The sequence below is a fragment of the Motacilla alba genome, chromosome 4, assembly GCF_015832195.1.
Source record: "Motacilla alba alba isolate MOTALB_02 chromosome 4, Motacilla_alba_V1.0_pri, whole genome shotgun sequence".
Lineage (NCBI taxonomy): Eukaryota > Metazoa > Chordata > Aves > Passeriformes > Motacillidae > Motacilla > Motacilla alba.
The window spans coordinates 68,568,592-68,577,379 of NC_052019.1; the positions used below are offsets into that span (position 1 = coordinate 68,568,592).

The 8,788-nt window shown below is 47.8% G+C and overlaps 1 long non-coding RNA gene across 1 annotated transcript; it reads right to left on the minus strand.

Moving 5' to 3' along the window:
• Window positions 1-248: 248 nt before the first annotated feature.
• On the minus strand, window positions 249-7,895 carry LOC119700817. Its single transcript, XR_005256890.1, has 3 exons — window positions 7,682-7,895; window positions 3,304-3,448; window positions 249-3,155 (listed from the first exon to the last, which is right to left on the minus strand). It is a non-coding gene; the product is annotated as an uncharacterized LOC119700817 (long non-coding RNA).
• Window positions 7,896-8,788: the final 893 nt, after the last annotated feature.

The following is an 8,788-nucleotide window of genomic DNA, read 5'->3' on the forward strand; positions in this document are numbered from 1 at the left end:
GGGCGGCGCGAGGTGCGAAGGCGGCGGGACCGAGCGCTGAGGCGGAGCCCCTCGGGCCGGGCACCGTCGAGGAACGGGGCCCGCCCTGACCGGGGAAGGGGAGCTGATCAGCGGAGAGACAAGGATGGACGGGATTTTCTGGAGCGCTGAAAGCAGGTGTGTTTGATTAGCCTGGTGGGCGAGTTCTGTCGGTGTTGAGGGAAGGAGGTTGCCGTGGGGAGGCCACGAGGTTTCGGGAGCCTCTCTGGTGGGCACAGCCTGGTGGTACCTCAGGGCAGGGGCCCTCAGGACTGCCAGGGTGGTGGGGACAGGACCTCAGGACCTTTTGGGGCTGTCTGGGCTGATGGGGTTTCTGTCCCCTTCCCTGGGGGCTAAAATGAGTTTTTTGGCCTCGTACTGAAATTTTGGTTTCCTCTTTCCCTCCTTAACACACCTTAATAGCAGAATAGCTATGTCAGAAATGTGGCTGTGTGTGTATGAGATGTAAAATGTATTGAGAGGATGCCATTAATTCCCGTGTTTGAAGAGCCTGGTTGGTTCTCCTTCCAGTTCCCAGTTATCACAGGCACTGGTGTGTCTTCCAGCCATGGGGCAGCCTGACAGCTCCTGTTCCAAAATACCTGTGCTCCCTGAAGTACATGTGTTATATATGTGTTAAGTATATTTGAAAACAGTGACAGAAAGCATTATTTATGTCTTGATATATTTGACGTGTGCAGTACTAGGTAAATTCTGCTGTATCTGTCCAAGTTTGGCATCCTCAGTTTCAATGCTGAAATGCTTGGGCTGCTGCGAAGGCAAGAGGTGAAATGCCTTCGAGTGCCAGCCAGGTGTTTCAGGTGAACCTAAGAGAAAAGCAGCCCAAGGGTTCACTCAGGCTGCCATTCCAGCCGTAAGGGCACAGGCTAATTAGGAATTCCTTTATTTTTGCTTCTTTGTTACCATTGTCTGGGTTCTTATCAGGTAAACTTGCACGTGGCTATTGACATCTTTTCTTAGAGAGCCTTTAGATCCTAAAGTAAAAACTAAAATGTTCTTGAGAGAGCCTTACTATGTAAAATAAGTCATGACATTTTAGCTGTATTGCTTTTAAGTTCTTACTACTCTTTAGGGCAGTTCTGAAGCAGCTTTGTTACTTTTTCAGGTGACTTCAAGGTTACTCTGTATAAAATCCGTGTTTGTTTTTCAGCACAAGCCTGTGCATTGCACGTGTCTTCAGCGAGTTACGTTTTTGCCTAGTCCTTACTCTGAGGTGCAGACAGATCTCCAATGGAAGCAAATACTTGTAAGTTCTTCGGGAGGTTCTGCGTTTGCTGTAAACTGGCAAACATCTGCTTGGAAATACCTTCATGTCAGTGCTGCCTCAAGCAGAGGGGATAAGGATTAGATCCGACGCTGTAACCGTGATAAATGAGGAGAAAAGGGAATGAAAGTGCAAGCACAGACAAAGCTTTGGTGCTGGCCGCAGGAGGACGCAGTGCTTTCTGTGTGGCTGTGAAACTGTGTTTCTGTGGGAAACAAGTTGTTGATGCAGCGTTTAAAGTGCAGGGTAACTGCGGGGGGCTGAGTCACTGCAGTGTGTGAGGGGGGAATGGATGCAGAAATTGACTGCAAGCTTTGAAAGCCTTTAAAGCTTTTTGTACAAGACATTTTCTTTGATGCCAGCCAGTCTCTGTCTTGCGGCCTTGCAATGCTTGGGCCCTGGGTTTTGGGACACCGTTTCACATCCCACAAAGGCTCATTACTGGCTTTGTAAAAGCATGCTGGGGCCTTTTCAAGTCAGGCTTGTAAACCAGTTCAGAAGATGTTGGGAGGAGCCTTTAAGAGTTTGGCTGGTCGAGCTCACGGCCTCCCAGACCTGAGGGTCCCTGTGAAAGCAGCCTGGCTTCCCGTGGTCACATCGGGTTACAAACCCCCCTGGTGCTGAGTCTCAGATCCGTGCACAGCAGGACAAGGCCTGGGGTGTGACACGGCAAATGAATCTTCATCTAAAGAGAGCACGCTTCTCCCGTTTGGGTGCAGTCTGGAGAGCCAGAGCGCAATGTATTGACTGGACCCAACCAGTCATGGGCAGTGACAAAACGCTCCAAATCCCTGCCTGGGAAAGCTGCTGGAGGAAGTTTGTGTGTGCTTCTGACCCTTTCCTTTTTCTCTCCCGGTGAAAGGAGATGGTCCAAGCAGAGTGCAGCAGAAATGCTCCTCTGGAGGGAGCTGGCAGCTCTGACCACATTCCCTGAGCAATATCCGTAACACAGAAAAAGGCACACCATGTCATTCTGAGAGTTTCCCATCTTAACCAGGCGTGAGGCTCCAGGCTTTTCTGAAGTGCCAAAATGACAATGGTTTCTCTTGTGCAGGGACATCCCCTTCAGAAACTCTTACACTGGTGTTTGTCAGTGCCTGAATGTAAAAAATAAATGCACACAAGGCCACACAGAGTGACTGTCCTGAGAGTTCCCTCCTGTGACAAGGAGTCTGAAAGCTACAGGAGCTGAGAATTCACTGTCCACTGTAGTGTGGAAGACTGGCTTCCAGTTAAACCAGGTGCAGCACTTGATGGAAGGTTTAAAGGGGGAGAGTTTTCCTCAGGACTTCTCTGCAGACGTGTGTGGAGTACTCTGCAGTGCTCTTGGTGTTCCCAGTTTGGCGCTCCGAGAAGCTGTGGCTGCCCCATCCCTGGATGAGTTTGAGGCCAGGCTGGATGGAGCTTGGAGCGAGCTGGGCTGGTGGGAGGTGTCCCTGCCCCGGCAGAGGGGTGGACTAGACGGTCTTTAAGGTCCCTTCCAACCCAAACCATTCTGTCAATTCTCTTTGCATGCTGCAAAAGAGAAATCTGACATTTTTTTTTGGTGGAATCATAATGAATGCACGTGTGGGCTGCAGCAAAGCTTCTTTCACAAGGCCAGAGTCTGCTTCAGACCGTGGGTGTGGAAGAATCCAAAACCCAGTGCAGTGAGGGAACTTCTACACAGGCTGAACAGCAATCCTGCAGGAAAACAGTGTCGCTGGCTGCTGGATTTCTGACTTAGCTCTCAACTTCTTCACCTTCAGGGATCCTGAAGTTGCTCCAGAAAGGGGCAGAGAGACCCCGAGGCCATGTGGAGTCACCGTGTTCCCGGGGCAGAATTATCAGGTGTGTCTGTTCCTGGACTTGGCTGCAGTGTGGGAGGGGGAAATGAGCAGGGGGTGAGGGCAGGTAAAGGGAGAAAGAAGGAAACGAGAGAAGAGGAACAGAGCTGTGAGCACCCGTTGCTCTGCAGCATTGCTCAGGCTGCAGCCACAGCCGAGTTCTCCAGGACTCACCAAGTCACACAGGTGTTGAACTGAAGCACTGACACACATCCAGGTGGGAGCTGGGAGCTGATCTCTTACTGTGCAGTGTAGGTGCAGCTCTGCTTGATTCTGTTGGTCCTGCAGAAGTTTTTCCTGTAAGACCCTCCCTCATTTCCTGGGAGAATCAAGGGAGAATATTGTTGATTAACCTCAAGGTGTTGTATGTTCAGTGCGTGTGAATTTTTTTAAAAAAGCTTAGTGCTCTGGGAAATCTGTGACAGTGCACTTAAAACTTCTAATCAAACAAAAGAAAAGTCCCTTGGCTTTTCTGTGTATAGGTGGATGCTCATAGACATGAAAACAAGTTGCATGTGTAGCTGCACGGCCTTCAGCATCACCCTCAAACCCCAGTGCCCTGAGCAGGTGTGTGGAAATCTGCTGCCAGCTGAATAAAAATAGCCTATTTCAGCATGGATGAAACAAAGTCTTCCAGGGTGGGGAGAGAGGCAGAGAAGGTGAGCAGAAAAATGTAACGTTTCTTGGAAAGGACAGGCTGCTCTAGCAGGAACTTGCAGCTGAAACCCTGGCCCGAGGCACTTGCGGAGCATGGACTGTGACACTCCAGCAGTTTGGGGTTTGCAGAACTGTCACCAGCAGGGAGCACTGAGGAGTGCCAGTCAGCATCAGCCCAGGGAGCAGGGAGCGCTCCAGCTGCAACCCTGCTCTCCATCCTCTGCACAGGGATGGCACACCAAACATTGTCCTGGAGCAGCTCCTTCAGGCACGGGCAGGGTGGAAATGGACACACTGCCTGGCAGCCCTGAACGCTGGAATCATGAAATGAAAACTTTTTAATTTTCTTTTTTTTTTTTTTTTATTACCTATTTTGCTGTCTTTGCTGTGAGGTTTCTTCTGGTTTTCCTATTGATGTCCACAGTTGCACATCAGCAAAGTGTTCAGAATGAGATTAAGTGAGGAACATGGGATGAACCTTATCCCTCGTGCATGGCTGGTTCAGTGCAGAGTGTCTGGTTGGTGACATGTATTCGAGTTTGTGTGCGTATCATGTTTTCCTGTGTCATTTTTAGAAGGACAGAAAAGCTGTGCTCCTGCCATGGAAACTTGGTTTTCCTGCTTCTGGCACCAAGCTCAACAGGTGGGAATCCTGTGGAGCTTTTTTGCACAGTGAAGTTCTGAAAGGTGAGTCTTGCTTGTTGAGGACTATCAGTTTTCTCAATGATCTGAAAAGCATTTCAATGTTTTTGTGCTTGGCTTAGCAGAAAAAAAACTGAACATCACATCAGCTTTGAGCACATTGTGACCTTGAGAATTTTTAACCAAGTGTTCTTCAGGGCAAAGACAATTCTGCACAATTGTACAAAAGCTTCCACGGGAGTCTCCTGTTATTTCAGAGCTTCTGTCTGGTTCCATGGATGGGAAAAGGGGAAAATGGGAGAAAGGAGAACCTAGATCATTTGGAATAAATAATCCAAATCTGGGATAGTGGAAGGAAAATCAAACAAAGAAAAACACACTGTGAAACCCCCAAACCAACTAAACAAAGTTTTTTTTAAAAATACAGCAAAAAGATGAAGGAAAGAAACAAACCCCCTAAACTTCCCCCCAAATCAACTCCTTCAGGTGCTTGAACAAGATGAGAGAGCAGCATAAAAGCAGGTATTTTATAGAAATGATGTATCCAAGAATGAAGAAGAAAATGCTTTAAACTTCGAGCAGATGAATTTTTTTAGAAACCTGAGCATGTTTCTCCACCAGTGCAGAACTAGTGAGGATCTTCAGGCAGAACACTGTGGGCAAATATGCAGGCAGCATTCTTCAGTGCAGTGAAAATGGAGTACAGAGAGTATTAAAATGTTTAACACAATCATTTCCAGGGATTTATACAACATTTAGTCTTTTATGAAATGACACACTGATAAAACTACTTCTGACAAGAGTGCTCAATGTACATTGGCAACTCTTGGGTATGTAGTTGCAAGGGTGCAATGCTGCTTATTCTTGGGGAAAAAAATCTGTTTTACTTGGAGGGAATAGGATTACATTTCCACAGAGCACAGAGTAGCTGGTGTGTGCTAAGTGAATCTGCAACACAGCATCATGGTGAAAGAAAATAGTTCATAGAGCATCAAAGAACATCACAGTCATTGTTCAAGTTTTATTTGTTCCTACATCAGTTTTCAGTAGAGAAACTTTCAATTCCCTCTGCTCTGAATGCCCTGTTAACTTTCTGCAAGTCTTGTGAGTAAATAAAGCTTGTTTGCCTCGCAACTTCTGTGCAAAGGTTTTCATCCTGGTTTAAGGCCGAATGCTATCAGGTGAGGAGCAGCCTCCAGCTTTTTACAGGTGAGAGTGTGCCTGCTCAGGCATGCAGAAGCCTTCAAGTCAAAACCCACAGTGCTTGATATCTCACTGCTGTTAGTGCTGAAAGAGAACTGAAGGGAGCTGTAAATAAAGGTGAGAGTGTGGGACTGTTGTGGGTTTTTATGTCTGTGTATGAATAAGGGGCTTTGGCTGGAGGGGGCTGTACAGCAGTGCTTGGCTGCAGTGGAACTAAGAGCTCACCCAGGGACAAATGAGAAGTTCAGGGGTTGTGTGGGCACAGCTTTATTCTGCAGCAGTTTAAAAAAGCTCATTTGGAACTGGGGAGAAGCTTTGCTCATGGCAGAAATCAGAAGCAACAGGAAAGCCTCACCTGAGGTGCTGCTCAGCCACTTCCTTCCCCTCCCTTCCTCTCCCCTCTCCTGGTTCTTTAGAGCAGTTATTCTTCTGTGCTCCCCGCTGGCCTCCTGTGCCCCTGCCCCTGTATTCTCACTTCTTTGTGCTGTTTATTCATTTGCCTCTCTGACTGAGATGATCAAAAGCAGAAGAGGAATTACTGCAACATTCAGCTTCCCCAGAAAATCAGCTGCAGGGCAGGGAAAGGGCTTAGGTGGTGTTCCAGCAGGAGCTCTGCCGTGGTGCCTGTGGAGGGGCAGAGTGTGAAGATGTATGGAGAGAGAGTTCAGGTGAAGAAAAAGGAGTTCAGTGTTTTGCAGTTTGGGGCAGGATCTTCCCTGGACACCGCTCAGGAGCACAGGCAGCAGCTCTGATATTGCAGGCTTGGAGTTTTGACAGGCAGGGCACTGGGAAACTCTTTTGGAGCCCTCCTGGTGTTCCCCTGCCCAGCCCAGGAAACGTTCAGTAGACAGAGCAGCGCTGGTGCTGGTGTGCAGGGAAATGGGGCTCCAGAGCCCTGGTGACCCTGGAGCTTTGTGACAGAGCTGAAGGAGCTGCTGTAACACAAGTGACATTCAAGGTCAACCTTTTTGCCCTTGTTTCATTTGAAAGAGAAAAAGTGTGAGCAATTCTTCTCCCCAAGTTATTCTAGTGGAAAAGCATTGCTGCTTTAAAGACAGAGCTCCTCACACTGGATATCCATGGATATTTTGCTACAGAATCATTTTCCTTTGTAATGAGAGAAAGTTATTTAGCCATTATCAGTAAATAGTGCATCTTAGAAAACTTGATGCTTTTCCTGACATTTTAATCTCTTTTTATATCCCAGAAAGCAAATAGCATCATGATTTCTCCCAAAGTATTAGTGAGATTTATTTTAAACCCACATAACCAAGCTTTGTAAACAGGTGCTAAGTCCTTTGGTGGTGACTCTGAAGTAATGTTACTTTTTTTCCCTGTCAAATTGCTTTTCACCTTACACTAGGATTATATGACTTTCTGTGCCTCACATAGGATTAAATTTTTAACTGTCAGAAAGTTTTTTGGAAATGATTTGCACTTTTTGTAGTCAGAGTCCACATGAGACTTGTTGATTAGGTAAAGACCATCTCCCTAACAACAGGCAGGTGCAGGACACATCTTTAACTGCAGATTTTCAAGTGTGCTAATTGCAGTCGTGGACTGCTTGAGAGAGCCTCTTAAGGCATGAAAATATTTAATAGCATTGGGCTTTTGTCTTCATTTCAGTGTCTGCTCTATAAGCTTGCTGTGCATGAATTAAAATACAAAAAATGACAGGAAAATCAACAGCTCTAGCAGTCAGTCAAATGATGGAAAAGCAGCAGTTCCAGGGAAAACATGAAATATTTTCTATGGCATCAGAGCCTAGAAAGGCTGGTGCCTTTTTGCTGCCCTGTGTAACAGCCAGAGGCATCTGTGTGCTGCTGCTGCTGAGATGGGACCCTCTGCAGCCTCTTTGCTGGCTGTATTTCATTAGCTGTTATAAACCTCTTGCCTTCCATAGCAGCAAATGAAACTCCAGCACGATGTCTCCCTCCGGACCCCAGACAGCTCCAGCTCGCAGTAACTCAGCGCTGGAGTTGAATTGAAGACAATTCTTGTGTCACTGTCAGCAGCTACAGCACATGGGGCGGCAGCGCCGGGTACTTACAGCTGGAACGGCGGGGCTGTTCCCGGTTCCTGCCGGCTCCTGAATCCCCCGCGGCTCGGCGGGGGCTCTGCGGGGCTCCGAGCCTGCTGCAGGGCCCTGCTTCCTGCTGGGCCCCGGCCCTGGGCTTCCTGTGCCGGGCACACGGCGCCGGGAACAGCGCCTGCGGTGGCAGTGGTTTGTCTGGGGGAGTTCAGGGAGGTACAAGGTGTGACAAACTCAGTTTTACCTTCTGTGCTGTGTGTGTTTGTGTAGGGCAGAGCTGAACCCGAGCGGAGCGCAGCAACCACAAGCACACCCAAACTTGTGCTTGCTTAGGAGCAGACTCGGTGTGATCTTGCTCAGAGCAAACCAAGACCTGAGCCTTCCAGGCAGCTCAACACAGCAGCTCTCTGATGTTCTCCAGCATTTGTTTATTCTCCTCCGCATGCTCTGTGTTGCACGTGGCACTTTAGTACTGATTGAGGAGTGATTCTGGTGACAAGTCCTGATTAGCCCTGCTCTAAGGAGTGACAGAGACTGTTCTCACAGTGCTCACCCCAGGCAGATGTGTCTTATTTTACCCTCTAGAACTGATGCAGCTTGTTTTATTTTCTAGCTGAGGGTTTGTTTTGTTTTGTTGGTTTTTATTCTTTTAAAAGCTTCCTAAGACTCCAGCACCTCACTAGTTTTTGAGTCTAAGGATTTGATGCTGAAAGGCAGCCTACTGAAAAGTCATCTGTAAATTCCAAAAAGAAAGCAATGTTTCCATGCATGTGTTTTCATGGTTTCTTTTTCAGACTACAGAGCATCATTTCTCACACACACACACAAAAAATCCCCCAAAGTCTGTCATTTGAGTACAGGTGAGCTTGGTTTCCTTGAGCCTCTCTCCTGTTGTGGGAGGTGTCAGCGATTGAGGTTTCAGAACTGAAACAACCTTGTTTGGCAGGTGTTGCCATCGTGTGTGTGTGGGGTTGTGCTGCTTTGGGCTGGACAGAGGGAATTGTCCTTGTGGTAGCCTGTGTGGTGCCGTGTTTTGCTGTGTTTAGGCCTGGGTGCCTGCCATGGTTAAATTCCAAAAGGGGTCATGCCCGGTTCAGGAAAACTGCCTGGATCCTGGGAGCTGGA